Source organism: Schistocerca piceifrons, chromosome 6 (genome assembly GCF_021461385.2).
Source record: "Schistocerca piceifrons isolate TAMUIC-IGC-003096 chromosome 6, iqSchPice1.1, whole genome shotgun sequence".
NCBI classification, from domain to species: domain Eukaryota; kingdom Metazoa; phylum Arthropoda; class Insecta; order Orthoptera; family Acrididae; genus Schistocerca; species Schistocerca piceifrons.
In genome coordinates this window covers 394,702,177-394,722,875 of record NC_060143.1, presented here as the reverse complement: position 1 = coordinate 394,722,875, position 20,699 = coordinate 394,702,177, and the positions used below count along the sequence as shown (strand labels likewise).

The 20,699-nt window shown below is 44.8% G+C and overlaps 1 protein-coding gene and 1 pseudogene across 1 annotated transcript in view; one reads left to right on the top strand and one right to left on the bottom strand.

Moving 5' to 3' along the window:
* LOC124802731 (tubulointerstitial nephritis antigen-like) overlaps window positions 1-20,699 on the top strand; it is a 519,347-nt gene that overhangs the window by 115,914 nt on the left and 382,734 nt on the right. The gene's annotated exons all lie outside the window — the stretch shown is intronic.
* On the bottom strand, window positions 6,747-6,864 carry LOC124803910 (annotated as a pseudogene).

Sequence of the window (20,699 nt, the reverse complement as noted above, 5' to 3'; positions counted from 1 at the left end):
AAGTAGTTGGACTGCTGCTTGTGCCTACATAATACGCCTTGGCTGCTTGGAGCCCCCGAAACCGAGCAGATTAACACAGAAAATAGAATTCTTCAGTCTCAGTTTTAACCCTTTAGCGCTGTCTGTTCGTAATGCGAAAATAGTTGTGTGAACCTCGGTTACGAAATGATTTTTGAGCAGAGTTTCAGAAACGTAGGATAAGTAGCAGAATACTTGTGGTCTTTTTGTTGTGGAATTCAACCACTTATCACTTTGTCAGAAAACCGATGAACGGTGGAGAGACTGAGTTTTCGTTTAATTTGCATATTTAATGTAATATTTTGATTCTGTGTGTCTTGAAACTGAGGGAGTCAAAATTTTTCAATATATGTTCGATTCCTGTGTTTGTTAAAGGAAACAGGGGAAGGTGGGGTAAAGCGGCCAATCTAAGGGAAATTGGATTTTCACCAAACCATGGTTACTGATAGAACCTTAACCGCATACGCATTATAACCAATGTATTATAAGGTACCACACCAAACATTTTTATTTTAAAAAGAAAATAATATATAACAGCTATATGCATTTTTCTGAAGTGTGTCCATTTTCCCCGCCTAGGGGGGAAAAGTGGCCAGTACCATCGTAACAGCATCCCATGTTTGTCGTTCTGAAAAAAAAACGGCTCTAAGCACTATGGGACTTAACATCTGGGGTCTTCAGTCCCCGAGACTTAGAACTACTTAAACCTAACTAACCTAAGGATATGACACACATCTATGCCCGACGCAGGATTCGAACCTGCGACCGTAGCAGCAGCGCGGTTCCGGACTGAAGAGCCTAGAACCGCTCGGCCACAGCGGCTGGCTGTTGTTCTGCTTTTAGGATATTTTTTTAGGTATCTCGATGCCCTACAGTCTGAAACAAACCCAAGCGGCTGGACTAGACCGTTTTCAAACTTTTTTATACTAGGTCAAGTTTAACCGAGCAGTACGGCTTTAAATAACATAATTAATTCAAAATTGTTACAAGGATAGAATAGCGGATGGGACCTTTGTGCATCAAAGATCTCTAGTATTATGGGTCATGTATGGGAGTGCCTAATTGTTATTGAGTAAACATCTTGATCACTTTTTCCCGAAGAGTAGCGTGGACACTTTTCCTAATCAGACACCACGTCGGCTTTAGCAGTTCCCAGGAAACTATCAAAACAGGAGCATCAACAAGGAACTACTTTTGGAAGCCAAAAGGCTTTGTTTCAATATTGATACAGTAAATAGGTATTACTCTATGTGCAAGTGAGGTACGTAACAAATTTAATATAAATGACTTGCTCAGACGACTGAAAATCGGGATAGACGGTAACTAAAAAAAAATAACGGAACAGGCTTTCTCCGTCAAACTCGCTGGAAACGACTATGATTCATATTAGTACTAGTGTGATCACTTCTCGGCAGGTAGTAGCATTATTCAGGACAAAAAATATGCATTGTCCCTCCCTGGCCGCCTTACCCGATCTTCCCCTAACAGGAGTAAAAAACTGAAAATGATTATTTCAGAAACCGGTTACTTTAAGCAGTTTTAACAGGTTGAGCTTGCTTTGAAACAAAAAAAACATATTCGAAAACCAATTGGTTCGGCTATAACCGCCATCCTTATGTTAGACACGATTGACGATGGCAAATGCAGTCTGGCGACGTTCGTTCTGCTCGGAGTATCCATCCATGGATATGTCCATAGCGGCGCCGTACATAGAAGCGGGACTCGTCTGAAGTGCAAAAGTGGCGCCACTCCACTGTCCACACCACTGTCGCTAAGCCTCTCGCCCTGTCTCAGGATCAAGAGAAACGGTCACCTTGCTGACAGTCCTTCGAGCTCCAAACTTCATTCCAATGTCAGTGTAAATGCTTGTCTTAAAGCAAGCAAGCATGTTTCCTGGAACATGGTGCGTGACGTGGCTGTACAATTCTGTAGAACCGAGTGCACAATGAGTCGGTCCTCTCGGGCGCTAGACGCATGAGGCAACTGAGATTCTGCATAATGCTGTGCATGGCACTCCTGAACCCATCGATTCGACGTTCAATCGTGTGGTGACCAATGAGAACTGCAACGATAAACCGCAGTATCAATAGGCTACTATTCTGACGCTGTGGATTTGCAAGACGTGCTGCTAGACGTTTCTTCTTCATACACGAGATATAAAACGACCTTCTCACAAACAAACAACATGCAAATGCAATTTCTGACTGACAAACCTACTGCGTAATCTTTAATTATTTATGTCATTCAGATGGCGTTACTGCTAGCTACTTTGTACGGCTGTGTTGAAGTGCTAAACATCTGCAAATTCAAGTTTGTAAGTGCGCTTCATTGATACTTAAGGCATTTTAATGCTCTTTAGTATATTATTACGATGGAAGACGTAAAAACAAATGCATTGTGCATAACGAATCGGACTGTTATTAAAGATTATTTTTCCATATGAGTCAAGAAATAAATATTACTACCTTACACATTTATATATCGCATTGTGACCAAGACGGAAGAATTAGAAAAATTCGGATCCTTACAGAGACATGTAGTCCTTCTTGCATATCAAATATGAGTGCCGATATTTATGGCGCTGCTGCACTAAGGACTTTGTGTCAAATATCACTTGCTATGGCTTTTTGAGCAGAGATCGAATCGTAATTAAGGTGGCCTATGTCATGAATATACTCCAACACTAAACAGGCTGCATACTAACAATGAACTCTTTCCCAAACACGTCAAATAGCAACATATCTGGTGCTTATTCACAGCCATACAATTGTAAAAATGACTCTTAAATTAAACACTCACGTCAATTTATCGAGAAACTTGAAGGATTATCTTTGGCTCCTGAAGGTATACATGTAAGCTTCGACAGTGTCTTTATTCATTATGATTCCAGTTCACTAAGTTATGATTTGTATAACGGATGTTTTCCTACCGAATTTCATTGCTCTTTTCAGACGCTGGCTTACATCTAGTCAATTCCACTGGGACAATTATTTTATGGCCATATTGATGGGGTCGTAATGGATAATCCATCGCGTCCTGCAAACAATTATTTTTACATCCAAAAATTGGAACAGTGACTTCCACAAAAAGTGAATAGGAAACCACATCGCTGGTATCGATTTCTGGAAGATAGATTCGTGTTTTGGTCAGGTGACGAAAACCCTAAGGAAAAATTCTTTTCTTATTTAAATGATATAAATCCTAATGTCCTGTTTGCCATGGAAGTTGAAACTGACAGCACAGTACCCTTCTCGGATGTTTTAGTTATGCGACTGACTGATGGAAACTTGAAACATAAGGTCTCTCGGAAAGTTACGCAAACACAGATATTGGAATAAAAACTTCATTCATTATCCACAAAAAAGAGAAGTGTCAGTAACAGACTTTTAGATGGAGCCAAAGAATTTGCAAGATGAAACAGCTGGAAACCGAATTAATCTCATCTCGTGGGACCAGCGGATGTCGGCGACTGGACTCCCACAGTAGCCCTGGTCCTGCGGCTGCATCTAGCGACCTTCCAGGTAGCTTTCCCCTGGCCACATTTCATCTGCAGCTATCTTTCATCTGCCCGCCTGTTTCGGCATTGTGCAAGCCAGAGCGGCATCCTGTGTTCTCCCACTGAGAAGAAGCGTTTCCGCCCCACGCACGTCCACCTGTGTATGCACGTGCGGCGGCTTTTCACCTCTTTCGTGATGCTACGTGAGATGTTGCGCAACAACGGAACAAATACCTGATTCCTGTAAACAAACAACAAAAAAATGTGGTGCACCGCTCTTAACAGTAATGGAAAATATGTGTTTAATGGAACGTTCTACTTCTAATACTCGACATCCCGGTGAATCGAAAGTTGTAGTCAAGTCTGACTATGCGAACGAAGTTAGCAATAAATTTGCAGAAAACGCTAAGGATTTGCAAGTGTATGCCACCCACCTACCCATGTACATGGGACGAAATCCTCGCGATAACAAATTAAAAATAATTCCAACCCACGGTTCTTGCCAAGGTTTTCTGTGGGTTTCGCTTGCTGATCAGGAACGTTCGCTATTCTTAATTCATTACAATGAAAACGCACGATTTCGCTGGACTTTTTTCTCTTTTTTGGTTTAAGGACCTGTTCCCAGAGATCCTAAAAGTATTTTTCAGACACCTTTACAATAGCCCGCCCCCTTTTCCCAACGCACGACCATGAGCCACGTGTCGCTAATATGCGCCGTGCTATTGTTCTGCCATCTTGCTCGGTCACGTCATTGGCGGTTTTGAAAAATACCTATAAGTAGCTAATGTTCCTTCAGTATCACACGACCATCATAGTGCTGACGAATAAAATAATCCTATCAATAGGTACATTTTAATGAAACTTAATAACTGACACAAAATACATGTTGTCTTCTGTTTTACGGCCTCTTTTTCCCGCAGTTGCAGTTATATAGGTTAATAAAGTATTTGGCGACTGTAATTTACACACACAGATCTTAGGACATATTAACTCTCCTTACACACGCACACACACACACACACACACACACACACACACACACGCGAGCGCGCGCCCGCGCGAGCGCGCACGCACGCACGCGCGTGTGCGCGCGCACCCAAACCCGTACCAGACACTCCTGCTACCACCGAAACCGAACAAAAGATGATTGCGTCCCGCGATAACAAAACAAAGTTCACGAAATTTCGGGGTGGCATTGATGTTTCACAAGAAAAATACATGACTATACACTCCTGGAAATGGAAAAAAGAACACATTGACACCGGTGTGTCAGACCCACCATACTTGCTCCGGACACTGCGAGAGGGCTGTACAAGCAATGATCACACGCACGGCACAGCGGACGCACCAGGAACCGCGGTGTTGGCCGTCGAATGGCGCTAGCTGCGCAGCATTTGTGCACCGCCGCCGTCAGTGTCAGCCAGTTTGCCGTGGCATACGGAGCTCCATCGCAGTCTTTAACACTGGTAGCATGCCGCAACAGCGTGGACGTGAACCGTATGTGCAGTTGACGGACTTTGAGCGAGGGCGTATAGTAGGCATGCGGGAGGCCGGGTGGACGTACCGCCGAATTGCTCAACACGTGGGGCGTGAGGTCTCCACAGTACATCGATGTTGTCGCCAGTGGTCGGCGGAAGGTGCACGTGCCCGTCGACCTGGGACCGGACCGCAGCGACGCACGGATGCACGCCAAGACCGTAGGATCCTACGCAGTGCCGTAGGGGACCGCACCGCCACTTCCCAGCAAACTAGGGACACTGTTGCTCCTGGGGTATCGGCGAGGACCATTCGCAACCGTCTCCATGAAGCTGGGCTACGGTCCCGCACACCGTTAGGCCGTCTTCCGCTCACGCCCCAACATCGTGCAGCCCGCCTCCAGTGGTGTCGCGACAGGCGTGAATGGAGGGACGAATGGAGACGTGTCGTCTTCAGCGATGAGAGTCGCTTCTGCCTTGGTGCCAATGATGGTCGTATGCGTGTTTGGCGCCGTGCAGGTGAGCGCCACAATCAGGACTGCATACGACCGAGGCACACAGGGCCAACACCCGGCATCATGGTGTGGGGAGCGATCTCCTACACTAGCCGTACACCACTGGTGATCGTCGAGGGGACACTGAATAGTGCACGATACATCCAAACCGTCATCGAACCCATCGTTCTACCATTCCTAGACCGGCAAGGGAACTTGCTGTTCCAACAGGACAATGCACGTCCGCATGTATCCCGTGCCACCCAACGTGCTCTAGAAGGTGTAAGTCAACTACCCTGGCCAGCAAGATCTCCGGATCTGTCCCCCATTGAGCATGTTTGGGACTGGATGAAGCGTCGTCTCACGCGGTCTGCACGTCCAGCACGAACGCTGGTCCAACTGAGGCGCCAGGTGGAAATGGCATGGCAAGCCGTTCCACAGGACTACATCCAGCATCTCTACGATCGTCTCCATGGGAGAATAACAGCCTGCATTGCTGCGAAAGGTGGATATACACTGTACTAGTGCCGACATTGTGCATGCTCTGTTGCCTGTGTCTATGTGCCTGTGGTTCTGTCAGTGTGATCATGTGATGTAACTGACCCCAGGAATGTGTCAATAAAGTTTCCCCTTCCTGGGACAATGAATTCACGGTGCTCTTATTTCAATTTCCAGGAGTGTATTTGAACGTATTCCGTCAACGAAATTGAAGTTGTCATCACATAGTACAATATCCATTCCTTCCATAATCACCGAGTTCCAAACTTCGAAGCATGAGCCTGAATTCTTTGTATGTTCCAACATAGTCTTGCCCTGAAACTTCCTGGCAGATTAAAACTATGTGCCGGTCCGAAACTCGAACTCGAGACCTTTGCCTTTCGCGGTCAAGTGCTCTACCGACTGAGCTACCCAAGCACGACTCACGCCCCGTCCCCACAGCTTTAATTCCGCCAGTACCTCGTCTCCTACCTTCCAAACTTCTTGCCCTTTTTTTTTTTTTTAAGACTGTGCTCGGCCGCCTCTGATTTTTCAAAATCTTCTTCGTAAGGTTTTAAGGTGAAGCACTCCGTCTTCAGGCCACAAGTGGCCCATCCGGACCATCTGACCGCCGTGTCATCCTCAGATAAGGATGCGGATAGGAGGGGCGTGTGGTCAGCACACTGCTCTCCCGGTCGTTATGATGGTTTTCTGTGACCGGAGCCGCTACTATTCAGTCGACTAGCTCCTCAATTGGCATCACAAGGCTGAGTGCACCCTGAAAAATTGCAACAGCGCATTGCGGCCCGGGTGGTCACCCATCCAAGTGCCGGCCACGCCCGACAGCGCTTAACTTCGGTGATCTAACGGGAACCGGTGTATCCACCGCGGCAAGGCCGTTGCCCCTTGAGGTGAAAGATTGAGATTTTATCCGAATTTGTCACAGCAAGTTAAACGAGAACATTATTATTATTACTTCATAAAGGGCAGAAGATTCATTTGAGGTTTACGAGATTAGAACAGAGGTACAGCATGGCACACGATAATTGCCACCATTTTCTTTTTGAATAAACGTTTTACTGCCAAGACAAACTCTAAGGAACATTAGAGTACCATGGAAAACACTGTGGAGAACAGTTCTAACTCAGTGCATGCTCATTATGTCAACCTTTTTGAATCGTAACTTCTTTCACACGAACACCGATGTTAGCGATAACCCTACGGCACACGTCTTCTCTGATTTCATTGCAAATTTGAAGAATAAGGCATCTGAGCTCCGTTAAATCATGTGGACGTTTCGAGAAAACTGTTATCTTTAAGAACTCCTAGAGAAAGAAGTCACATGGGTTGAGGTCTTGACTATTGGGGGACGAAATTGTCGGTCACTGAAACGCCCTGGAGATGTGTGTGGAATGACTCGCATGTCCAAACGCTCGTGTAAGTGTCTGCATTATATGCTTTGCTCCATCTTGCATGAACCACTGCATGTTGATGGCCAACACAATAGCAAAATTCCGTGGAACGGAGTTATTGCGGAGCATGCTCTAATTGCGTGCACTGTTCACAGTCTCTTCAAAGAAAATAAATCCAATAAGTCTGTGACTGGAAACTGCGACTCACCCTGTAAGCTTCGGAGCATGATGTAGCGCACGTGAAGTACTTGCAGATTTTCGGTAACCCAAAAGCTTACAATTTGTTTGTTAACCTTGCCGTCCAAACGAAAATGCGCATCTTCTGCAAATAAAATGTTGTTGAGACATAGCGGGCAAACTGTAGCTTCTGTCCATTGTGTTCTGCAGTGAGCTTGGTGAGCGGAAGTAATGTTGTCTGGATACATCCAGAGGTCACTTTTAAGAATTCACTGAACGGAGCGTTTGGGTACGCCCAGTTGCAATGCTGCCATTCTGCAGAATTTGCCGTGGCTTCTCTGTAGAACAACTCGTACAGCTTCAATATTCTACGGCGAACAAAGAATCTTTGGCCGAGGTCCAAGTATTGATCCGTACCGTGCAAACTGGTCATACAGGACTCGCCGTGTGTTAAACTGTTGTCGAAACCGCCTCTGAATCGCAACAAGAACTTCCATTTCATGAAAAAGTAACACAACTGCCGAACGCTGCAGCGTTGCTAGTTGTCCATTGTCAACTATGCAATCCGCGGCTCTTGGTCTTGCGGTAGCGTTCTCGCTTCCCGCGCACAGGGTCCGGGGTTCGATTCCCGGCGGGGTCAGGGATTTTCTCTGCCTCAAGATGACTGGGTGTTGTGAATCTTTCACTGTCATTTCACCCTGATTCACTCCCAAGTCGCCGTAGTGGCGTTAGAGAACTTGTGGAGCGGCGGCCGAACGGTCCCGCTAGGGTTCTCCCGGCCACCAATGACACACACTCTTTTTTTTTTTTGAGTACGAGGTGCGTTTAAAAAGGTTGTGTAAAAATAAAACCTACTTACGCGTTTTGGGTAAACCATTTTTATTTTTCGACATAGTCTCCTTTTAGACTTACACACTTCGTCCAACGCCGTTGTAATTTGTTGATCCCTTCCGAATAATAGGAATTGTCCAAGTCTGCAAAATAGCTACTAGTTGCTGAATCACCTCCTCGTCTGAATGAAATCTTTGTCCCACCAGCCGTTTCTTCAAATTGGGGAACAAACAGTAGTCCGAGGGAGCCAAGTCTGGAGAATAGCGAGAGGGGGGGTGGGGGGGGTGTAACCAGTTGTAATCCTGTTTCCATTAATTTTGCGACCACAACTGCTGAGGTGTGTGCTGGTGCCTTGTTGTGGTAGAAACGGACTTTTTTGCGGTCCAATCGCCGGCGTTTTTCTTGCAGCTCGGTTTTCAAATGGTCCAGTAATGATAAATAATATTCACCGGTAATAGTTTTACCCTTTTCTAGATAGTCGATGAGGATTATCCCTTGCGAACCTCAAAAGACTGTCGCCATAACCTTTCCGGCCGAAGGAATGGTCTTCGCCTTTTTTGGTGCAGATTCTCCCTTGGTAACCCATTGTTTAGATTGTTGTTTGGTCTCAGGAGTATAGTAATATATTCATGTTTCATCCACAGTGACGAAATGATGATTAAAGTACTGCAGATTCTTCCCGAACAGCTGCAAATCATCCTCGCAACACTTCACACGATTCCGTTTTCGGTCAAGCATGAGCAATCGCGGTACCCATCGTGCGGATAGCTTTCTCATGACTAAATGTTTATGCAAAATATTATGTACCCGTTCATTCGAGATGCCCACAGCACTAGCAAAATCACGCACCTTAAGTCTTCTGCCATCCATCACCATATCATGGATTTTATCAATGATTTCTGAAGTCGTAACCTCCACAGGGCGTCCAGAACGTTCAGCAACACTTGTGCCCACATGGCCACTTCGAAAATTTTTAAACCACTTATAAACTGTTCTAATAGAAGGTACAGAGTCACTGTAATGTTTATTAAGTTTCTCTTTAGTCTCCTGAGGCATTTTGTCTTTCAAAAAGTAATGTTTAATCACAACACTAAATTCTTTTTCGTCCATTTTTTGACAATCACTCGACTTTCTTGATTCACACGAATGCCAAACACAAAGAAATAAACCAATACGGCTGAAACTTGGTGTGCTACTAACTAAACATGGCTTTGATATGCGCCGGCGGTGCCATCTTTTGGGCTTTTCACGGACTTTTCAAACGCCCCTCGTAAGCACTAGCCTCCTAGTGACGTATCGTGAATTACGTGTCTTTTAGTAACTCGTTTGGTTCTCCAAGCTTTACTGCTACCGCTGTTGAGATGCTTAACGGAACATCTAGTGCGAGTCGTAAGCTATGCACGAAACAAATAGTGACACATTTCGTACACCACTCTGTATTTGTGAATTGAAACCTTGAATCGAATCGTGATGAGTGCGTAGAGAAATCATTTGGGTCCAAGTAGGAATCTCAGTCTGTGTTATTTGTTGGGGAGTCTTTTTTTCTTCTACAAATGCATTGTGTGTTTGGAATAGAAAGGGGTGCTCACTTGCTGTGGTCAAATGCGAATTGGCGACACTGTTGCAGCGGGAGATGGCGCCAGAGCCTCTGCTAATCAGAGGCCGGCAGAGTTGCCGCCCACGCGACAGGTAACTCCAGGCGCTGGTCCGTTATGCAGTCTGCCCGCCCACCGCCTTCCTGCTCGTGTCGCAGCCTCCAAAAGCACGGCATCTGCTGGAATGGAACAGTCCATCCAGCAGGCAGGCGCCACCCGGCTCGCCGTATCGCACACTAGCTGCTGCAGCTTCAGTCACAGCCGAGACCCGCAGATGGTTACCAAAAGAACAGGCTTTGAGCGTGAATGATGAGATTGAGCAAGTTACTATGACTTATTTGACAGCATCGTATCTGCAATACGGATTCGTTAATCATTCATGGCTTACTTGCATTTCACGATTAATTTTTCATTGATTCACCTTAAGGATCTGCTACGACTAGCGCGAGTGCGACTTGTATTCCACGTGTCGTTTAGGCCTTTGTTTCTCTGTGATGGTGGTAAATTACGAGACTTGGACATAATACCTTTAGTCAATTAATGCAAAGGGTACTACAGTCAATTAAGTCACTCTTCCCATCCATGACTCTTTCTACACTACTGGCCATTAAAATTGCTACACCATGAAGACGACGTGCGAAATTTAACCGGCAGGGAGAAGGTAATGTGATATGCAAATGATTAGCTTTTCAGAGCATTCACACAAGGTTGGGGCCGGTGGCGACACCTACAACGTGCTGACACGAGGAAAGTTTCCAACCGATTTCTCATACACAAACAGCAGTTGACTGGCGTTGCCTGGTGAAACGTTGTTGTGATGCCTCGTGTAAGGAGGAGAAATTGCTACCATCACGTTTCTGACTTTGATAAAGGTCGGACTGTAGCCTATCGCGATTGCGGTTTATCGTATCGCGACATTGGTGCTCGCGTTGGTCGAGATCCAATGACTGTTAGCAGAATATGGAATCGGTGGGTTCAGGAAAGTAATACGGAACTCCGTGTTGGACCCCAACGGCCTCGTATCACTAGCAGTCGAGATGACAGGCATCTTATCCGCATGGCTGTAACGGATCGTGCAGCCACGTCTCGATCTCTTAGTCAACAGATGGGTACGTCTGCAAGACAACAACCATCTGCAGGAACAGTTCGACGACGTTTGCAGCAGCATGGACTATCAGCTCGGACACCAAGGCTGCGGTTACCCTTGACGCTGCATGAGAGACAGAAGCGCCTGCGATGGTGTACTCCACGACGAACCTGGGTGCACGAATGGCAAAACGACATTTTTTTCGGATGAATCCATGTTCTGTTTACAGCATCATGATGGTCGCATCCGTGTTAGGCGACATCGCGGTGAACGCACATTGGCGTATCACCCGACGTGATGGTATGGGGTGCCATTGGTTACACGTCTCGGTCACCTCTTGTTCGCATTGACGGCACTTTGAACAGTGGACGTTACATTTCAGATGTGTTACGACCCCTGGCTCTCCCCTTCATCCGATCCCTGCGAAACCCTACATTGCAGCAGGATAATGCACGACCGCATGTTGAAGGTCCTGTACGGTCCTTTCTGGATACAGAAAATGTTCAATTGCTGCCCTGGCCAGCACATTCTCCAGATCTCTCCCCAGTTGAAAAGTCTGGTCAATAGTGGCCGAGCAACTGGCTCGTCACAATGTGCCAGTCACTACTCTTGATGAACTGTGGTATCGTATTGAAGCTGCATGGACAGCTGTACCTGTACACGCCATCCAAGCTCTGTTTGACTCAATTCCCAGGCGTATCAAGGCCGTTATTACGGCCAGAGGTGGTTGTTCTGGTTACTGATTTCTCAGGATCTATGCACCCAAATTGCTTGAAAATGTAATCACATGTCAGTTCTAGTATGATATATTTGTCCAATGAATGCCCGTTTATCATCTGCATTTCTTCTTGGTGTAACAATTTTAATGGCCAGTAGTGTAAATGGTCTCTGACTTGTATAGAACTCTTTTTATATGCTGATTACGTATTCAAACTTTATGTACCATCTGTTGCTTGTACGCTAACATGTCGTGTATTACTACGTGTACCTGCTTGTCTAAAGTCAACAACAAATGAAACATCCTTTTTCAATTTCAACGGTAAAATGTAGCGTATCAACAGAGGATCTGTTGTCATTATAGAAGGGAGATGCTTGAACAAATCCCATATTATGTCTCAGGTAATGCTAGTGACAACGATGTAAAGACACTCCACGCAGCAATGAGCTCATGAGTGGTATTAGGAGCGCGATAGAACCCTACACCGGCAGGCTTTGCACTGAAAAACTCGTACTAGATGCAGAAGTCTTGTTTGGTGTTGCAGGCAACATGAAAATGCTCTTAATCAGGACACGGTACTCTTTACTTGCGCCAGCTTGAAAGCTACAAAGGGCAATGGCTACTGAGTGATCAGGTCGTGCGCCTATTTCCATTAAGGACAGTGCTGTTGCGTGGAACGTGAAATAGGGGCAATGTTCTGCTTGTTCAGCGGCACGAGCGGTTTTTCACACCTGTGCCACTTTTAAGTCACCAAAAGAAGTTGAAATGGCTGCGACAGCATTTGCCAGACTTTTGACTCAATAGAAAAACTACACATTGGCTAAACTGCCACCTTCATGAAAAATGTGAATCGTGTTAGGGATATCTCTCAAACATGGGAATAACTGCTTTCTGATAATACACATTCCCGACATGGTCAGACGGGGGGGGCAGCTGCAATGTATGAGAACTGAAGAACACTTTGCCAGCCAAGACCGCTAAAAAAACGTTTTATTGGATGACAGGTTTCAATAGAGTTATGCTCTGACACTGCCAGCGCACTTCCCACTACCAAGAAAATCACCCACATCGGCGTGTCAAATGTAAAATGTTATGTATAAACAGAAACATAACTGTATTATGCCGCTTGCAGATGGTCATGTTCACTCTTATCTATTGCAGATTTTTTCAGTGAAATAATGTAATTATTTTATGGCCCGTCAGTGGCTAGTGAAATGAGAGGAAGTATAGGTACGTAACAACAGAACGAGACTGCTCCTTCCATAAGCTATTGACCTTACCTGTCCTCAACTGATTGATTAATAGTAGATTGTCTCACGATTCTGCACAACTGCGACAGCTTTAGCACGTTAGTGAGGTGGTGTTGTGTAAAGCCTGCTGTGTTTTTAAAAAAGAAGCTAATTTTAACATGGCAACGAGAGAAAGAAAAAAGGTGTGCAAAAATAAATCGCTGCCTCTGTCGTAATATCAGCGTGATCTGGTGCCCATTGTGCTTTTAATACTAAACTCCTGACTAGTCTAATTACAGGTCGTGTTGGCATGACGTGTTAACACAACCGTTTGCAGACTCGCTTGTTGTAGCTTACAAATTTTGCGAGGTAGGCGTTTGTGCGAAGAGTTCAGCTGAAGGTCAGGAGAAAGTGGAACATAGAAGGGAGTTGCGCCTTTTGAATCTGTCACTCCAAAATTGCAGTTTAGCTATTATTGTTGGCTACACACAATCCGGTTGCATTAAACCAACTCATCATACAGCAGCTCAGCGACAGGCCATGTTCCGCATCGAAACACATCTTCTCTTTAGCACAGAAAATACAGGAGCAAGTATTTAAAAGCAAGTACCAGCGTTATTAGTGTTCTGGCAGGGCTTTCAACTGGCCCCTTCATCCGGAAGTGCAACCATGCTTTCCGTAAACTTCACAGAGAAATTTGCAAAAATACCAAGTGTTTGTTGTCAATACTGGGTGCCGAACCATCTTCGCAGTAATCCTGCGATAAATGGTGCTCGAAATATAGAAATGGTGAAACTGAATATGAAAAGCTGCCATACTACAGCCAACATTGAAAAAGATCGGTAAAAAAATCAGTCGACAATTTCTATGAGGACTGGCTTCAGAAAGTGTTGAATTATATTTAGATTAAGGTTCACGCTTTCATTTAAAATTAAAGTTGTTGTACAATGGCATGGTGAAGAGCAATGCTTCCGATTTTTTATAAAGAAACTCTTAAGCTTTTAAATAAAACAAACCTTATTCAGATCGTATATCTTTATACTACAAGTCTACATATCTGTTCTCAACATAGTCAGCCTGGCGACGAACATGTTTTTCCCATCGGGACACCAATTGGTTGATACTGTCACTGTAGATTGTTTGCCTGTGTTGACGGAGGCACAACATCAAATCTGTTTGCACCGCTTCATAACTGTAAAAGTTGAGTCCTCGAAGGTGCTCTTCAAGTTTTGCAAACAGGCGAAAATCGGACGTGACCAAGTAGAGACTGTATAGGAATATAAAGCGTGTTGCTTAAAAAAGGGATCGCAATTCCATTTCATTGGGTTGGTGCCCAAGTTCGTAGCGTTTCACCATAAGTTTAATAAACACAACAGATACAGATAATAGAAAGTTTTGCCGTCAACAATATATTCTCCTTCAGTATTTACAACAGTCTGGGGAAACCTTTCGATTTCGCGAGTGTACGAAACACGTGATTTGCCGACCCATGTTCGGAGCACATTTTCATCCAAAAAGGAAGTTCCTGGACGGGTGGCCGATAAAGGAAAAGGTGACAATCTGAGAGTGCAAGGTCAGGTGAATAAGGTGGGTACAAAATGACTTCCCAGCCCAACTCCTCTTTTGTCTATCTAGCAGGGTGCGGGCTGGCGTTATGGTGGAGAAGCATCTCATCACGCATTCTTCCTGGTCGTCGTTCTCGGACACGTCCACAAGAGGCCTCAAATGTTGACAATAAACGTCAGCATTGGCGATTGCACCTCGGAGAAGTAATTCGTAGTGCATCACAAAAAATGGCTCTGAGCACTATGGGACTTAACTTCTGAGGTCATCAGTCTGCTGGAACTTAGAACTACTTAAACCTAACTAACCTAAGGACATCACACACATCCACGTCCGAGGCAGGATTCGAACCTGCGACCGTAGCGGTCGCTCGGCTCCAGTGTGTAGCGCCTAGAACCTCACGGCCACTCCGGCCGGCGTACTGCATCACACCGTCGATGTTCCGCCAGATGCATAACATTATCTTTTGTGGATGCGCCCAGGTCTTTGTTCGGGGAATTACGGCTTTGTTTGGACTCAACCATTCTTTTCTTTTCCTTACGTCAGCATACAGCATTTCTTGTCACTAGTAATGATAGAGAATAGGAATGGCCATTGTTGTTCACGAGCCAATTGATGACGAGCAAGCTCATTCTTGTGATTTTGGCCTAGATAGAGAATGCGATATCCATACACCCAATGTTTGAACTTTCCCCATTGCATGCAAATGTCGCACGACGGTAGAATGACTACATTTCACCACATTTGCCAATTATCGAGTACACAGACGTCGACCAATGTGGATTAATGCATTTAAATCACCTTCCCTTCATCGAACCCCGAAGGTATTCCTGAATGTCGTGAGTTACTAATGTCAAAACGATCCTCCTTAAAACTAGAAAACCATTTCCTTGCCGTCCTCTATCCCATGGTACGATCCCCATACACGGTGCAAAAGTTTCTGGCTGTTTCCGCTGCTGTCACCCCACTACTGAACTCGAATGGAAGAATATGTCGAAATGTTCCGATTTCCCCACTTGGTACTCCGTTTTCCAGCCTCCGCAGTTCCACTCACTATCTACAAATCACAAAATGACAATGTGTAAACTCAAATAGCAACAGTGAACTACAAATAAAAATGTCAGTCTATAAATAAACCGATAGCAACCGGAATACCAACATGCCAAATATAAACCATACAAACTTCTGCACCAACTTAATGGATTATACTGTCTACATGGTTACTCTGCAATTCACACTTAAGTGCCTGGCAGAGGGTTCATCGAACCATTTTCATACTACTTCTCTATCATTCCACTCTCGAATGGCGCGTGAGAAAAGGAGCACCTAAATCTTTCCATTCGAGCTCAGATTTCTCTTATTTTATTATAATGATCATCTCTCCCTACGTAGGTGGGTGCCAACAAAATACTCTCGCATTCGGAAGAGAAAGTTGGTGATTGAAATTCCGTAAATAGATCTCGCCGCAAAGAAAACCGCCTTTGTTCCAGTGACTGCCACCACATCTCGCGTATCATATCAGTGACACTCTCACCCCTATTGCGTGATAACACGAGACGAACCGCCCTTCTTTGCTCGTTTTCAATTTCCTCCGTCAATCCTACTTGGCAAGGATCCCATACCGCGTAGCAATATTCCAGCAGAGGACGGACAAGTGTAATGTAGGCTGTCTCTTTAGTGGGTTTGTCGCATGTTCTAAGTGTTTTTCCAACAAAGCGCAACCTTTGTTTCGCCTTCCCCACAATATTATCTGTGTGGTCTTTCCAATTTAAGTTGCTCGTAATTGTAATTCCTAGGTGTTTAGTCGAATTGACAGCCCTTAGATTTGTGCGATTTGTCGTATACCCTAAATTTATCGGATTTCTTTGAGTACCCACGTGGATGACCTCGCACTTTTCTTTGTTTAGTGCCAATTGCCACCTTTCGCACCATACAGAAATTCTCTCTAGATCATTCTGTAATTGGAATTGATCGTCTGATGATTTTGCTACACAGTAAATTACAGCGGCATCTGCAAAAAATATAAGGGGGCTGCTCAGATTATCACCTAGATAATTTATGTAAATCAGGAACAGCAGAGGGCCTATGACACTACTTTACGGAACGCCAGATATCACTTCTGTTCTGCTCGATGCTTTACCGTCTATCACTACGAACTGTGTTTCCTCCTTGAGAGGAAATCACGAATCCAGTCACACAACTGAGACGATACTCCATATGCACGCAATTTGATTAATAGTCGCTTGTGAGGAACGGTATCAAAAGCCTTCTGGAAATCTAGGAATGTGGAATCGATCTGAGATCCCTTGTCGACAGCACTCATTAGTTCATGCGAATAAAGAGTTAGCTGTGTTGCACAAGAACGATAGTTTCTGAATCCGTGCTGGTTATGTATCAATAAGTCATTTTCTTCAAGGTGATTCATAATGTTCGAGTACAGTATGTGCTCCAAAATCTTACTGCAAATTGAGGTCAGTGATATGGGTCTGTAATTCAATGGGTGACTCCTATTTCCCTTCTTGAATATTGACGTGACCTGTGCTACTTTCCAATCTTTAGGAACAGACCTTTCGTCAAGTGAGCGGTTGTATATGATTGGTAAGAAAGGCGCTATTGTGTCTGCGTGCTCTGAAAGGGACCTGATTGGTATACCGTCTGGTCCGGAAGACTTGCCTTTCTTAAGTGGTTTGAGTTGTTTCGCAACACCTAAGATATCTACTTTTATGTCACTGATGTTAACAGCTGTTCTGGTTTCGAATTCTGGAATATTTACTTCGTCTTCTTTCGTGAAGGAATTACGGAAAATTGTATTTAGTAACTCCGCTTTAGTGGCACCATCATCGGTAACATTTTCATCGCTATCGCGCAGTGGTGGTATTGACCGTTTTTTGCCAATGGTGTACTTTACATACGACCAGAATCTCTTTGGGTTTTCTACCACATACACTTTTTGTAATACGGAGTCCTAGCTTTGTAGGGCGGCAATAAAGGTGTGTGAAAGCTATAAACGTCGAGCGTCGGAGACAATCGGGAAGTGGAGAAGAGGTGATGGTGTTCTTAAGGGGGCGGGAGGGGGAGGGGGGGCGCCGTGTGTAAATACGGCAGCGAAACCATAAATATCGCCGAAAAAGCCCTAAGGACCACACAACTTTTGTTCGTTTTCTGTACGTGCGATCTGGAAGACGTTGTTTCATCGCGTGACACAGCACGTGCAGATGGACTGCGGTCGTGTCCGTGGCATGCGTGGCGGCGGCGTGGGCGGCGGCCTGGACCGGCCTCACCGGTGGTCGTTTGGCGTGCGGGCCAGCTGACGCTGTGGGAAACCAGTCCAGTCCCGCGAGCTGCGCTCTCCGGGGCGCACAGTAGACTCAGGCGGGCGGGGAGCGCGAAGCGGCAGCTGGTCCTGTGTCGGCTGCCGAGCGCTCCATTCCGCATCGTACGCAGGTGTGTAGCCGCTCCGTGCTAGTTGGCTCACGTTCCCCTCTGGCTGTTTCCCTGTCATCTTTTCATGTCGAGCAAACGTTGACATCATTGCAGATGGAGCACTCGGTCACGATCAAGAACATGCCTGCTAGGAAACCGGCCCCGCTTTCCGTTGGAGAAAAGCGAGAGAGCAGTCTTGGACTAAAGTGCATGTAGCTTAAGTGCATCTACGGTGTATGCGGCTCTTGCGTGGCATGCACACGTTGGCAGTTCGTTAACTTTGGTCGTAACCAACCAGGTGGTAGTACATGGTAACCAATGAGAATCGCTGAATCGGCGGAAGAAATGAATTGACTATACCAAATAAATTTGCATTTTTCTAATCTGGAATCGTATCAGCAGTCTGTGACAAATGAACATTTGTACCGGACCAGCACCAGAACCCGGATTTCCCAATATCGTGAGCCACTTCGGTTATACGGGCACATCTCCGGGACCGACCCATACTTCCATGCCTCACGGAGTCCTCAACCCTTACCATAGCACATTTCGTGATTCCCGCACGTGGAGGGACAAATATTTCATCGACCTTCTAACCCTTCGAACTATGGATACACCACTGATGGTTACAGTGTCTGTCTTTATATAGTGTCTATATCTTCACATTACAATGTTCCCCTAGACATAATGCATGTCTGGAGGATATTGTAATGTGAGGGTACACTGTAACCATCAATGACGAAATAAGTATTTGTCTTTGTATAAACAGAAGAAAGATCTGCTGATAGACTGGCGTGCAGCGTAGCCTGATGCCTAGGTTAGATTGGAATGTGACAGTTTGGTTGTGAGTTGGCGAAGCCTGTAAATGTAGATGGAGTGAAACATAAATGGGCCAGCCGATTGACCTGTAGCGTAGCCCGAGGCCTAATTAGGTTCCAATGTGACAGTTTGGTCGCGAGTTTGGGAAGCCAACAAATGTGACTAGTATAAAACTAAATGCGCTGACAGACCTGCAACATAGCTCAGTACTTGGTTAGCTTGCTATCTAACAGTTCAGATGTAAGTTGCTAATGCCAACGAATGTGAACATAAAAATGCAATTGACATAATCGGCGTGAAGCGTAGCCCAAGAAATACGTTTGGCACTGCAGTAAACTATTCGTATGTCTTCTTCCCGATTTTGCCGAAAGTTCGAGTATGTTTAATTTGTAACCTAATAGAAGAAAATAGCAGTAAATTTTACTAACGAACCTAAGGAAAATACAAACAGGCATTCTGATTGGCTACCGACATCCGATTCACGATTCGTTGTTTGCAGCTGCCATCGTTCATCACGCGGGTTGCCGCCAACAGCACCGTGCAGCGCGCAGCCGTAGACGTTGTAAGTGCACTTCTGCCAACTCATTTATGTCTGAACGTTTTTGATTCAAGATGCTCCATAATTTTCATTTAAAAAACTAGCCCATCATCAGGAACTAACAGAGGATATAACAAACAAAATATCATGATTACAATCGCAAGATGCGGTAGTTCGTTGGAGAGGAAGAGGCAGTGGAGCCTGTTGGAGGAATAGTCATCTGCGTGATATGGCTTGACTGTGAAGTTAATCCACACAATACGGTAATTAATATCAATTGTCCCTTACACAAGCTATTCGGACGTCTTGGCTAGTAACAGGAGGGATTCATATCCTGCACTTCTGATGACTGCATTTACTAATTACCGCGACTTGCAAGGAATAGGTTATCTCCTTCCTTCCGCAATGAATCAGCAGAAGAGGTGTCTTTTGTGTGAGAATAACAAATAACAGGAGTTTATTGATGCCTCTACCGGTGAGAAAGTAGATGAAATACGCTTGCTGTGATGATATTACAGGGGGCATCTTGCTGTGGATAACTCACGCACCCCACGCACAAACCCACGAACACACACACACACACACACACACACACACACACACACACATACACACACAAGCACACGCACGCACACACAGGATGGTTCAGCTGCCCCTATCGCTGTCGGTTTATGAACCATCAATGTTATATCTGACCTTGAAAAACCATGCGCAAGATTTTCGTCTTCCCTCACTTGCTACGCACCCACTATTAGCTGCTCAGAAAAAATGAACAGGACCTTTTTTGTGGGAAATTCAATTTAGCTAAATTGTGTACATTATTGGACCTCTTAGTTGGTTATTGATAGAATATTTTATGTAAAGGTTTTTTAATTACCACTACCAGTCACAAAATTTGTTGACTATGTATCATTTATTTATTTATTGTGCGACATGTTTCGAGGGAATACCTCATCATCAGGCTATATGGCAATGCAAAAAAAATTTTACAATACTATCATACAGATGATAACAAGTCTTTTCATAAATATTGTGGATCTTCCACAGGATAACCACAGCATTTATGAAAAGACTGATTATCATCTGTATGATCTTAATGTGAAATTTTTTTTGCATTGACACATAGCCTGCTGATGAGGTATTCCCTCGAAACATGTCGCAGAATAAATAAATAATACTTATCAACAAATTTTGTGACTGGTAGCGGTAATTAAAAAATCTTTACAGATTTCTTGAGACAGTCACTTTCGAAAAAATAGTCATAATGACTTCAAAGAATATTTTGTACATTAAGAATGAAAAAACACACGACACTGGCGTAACATTCTACAATATTTATTATTCTAC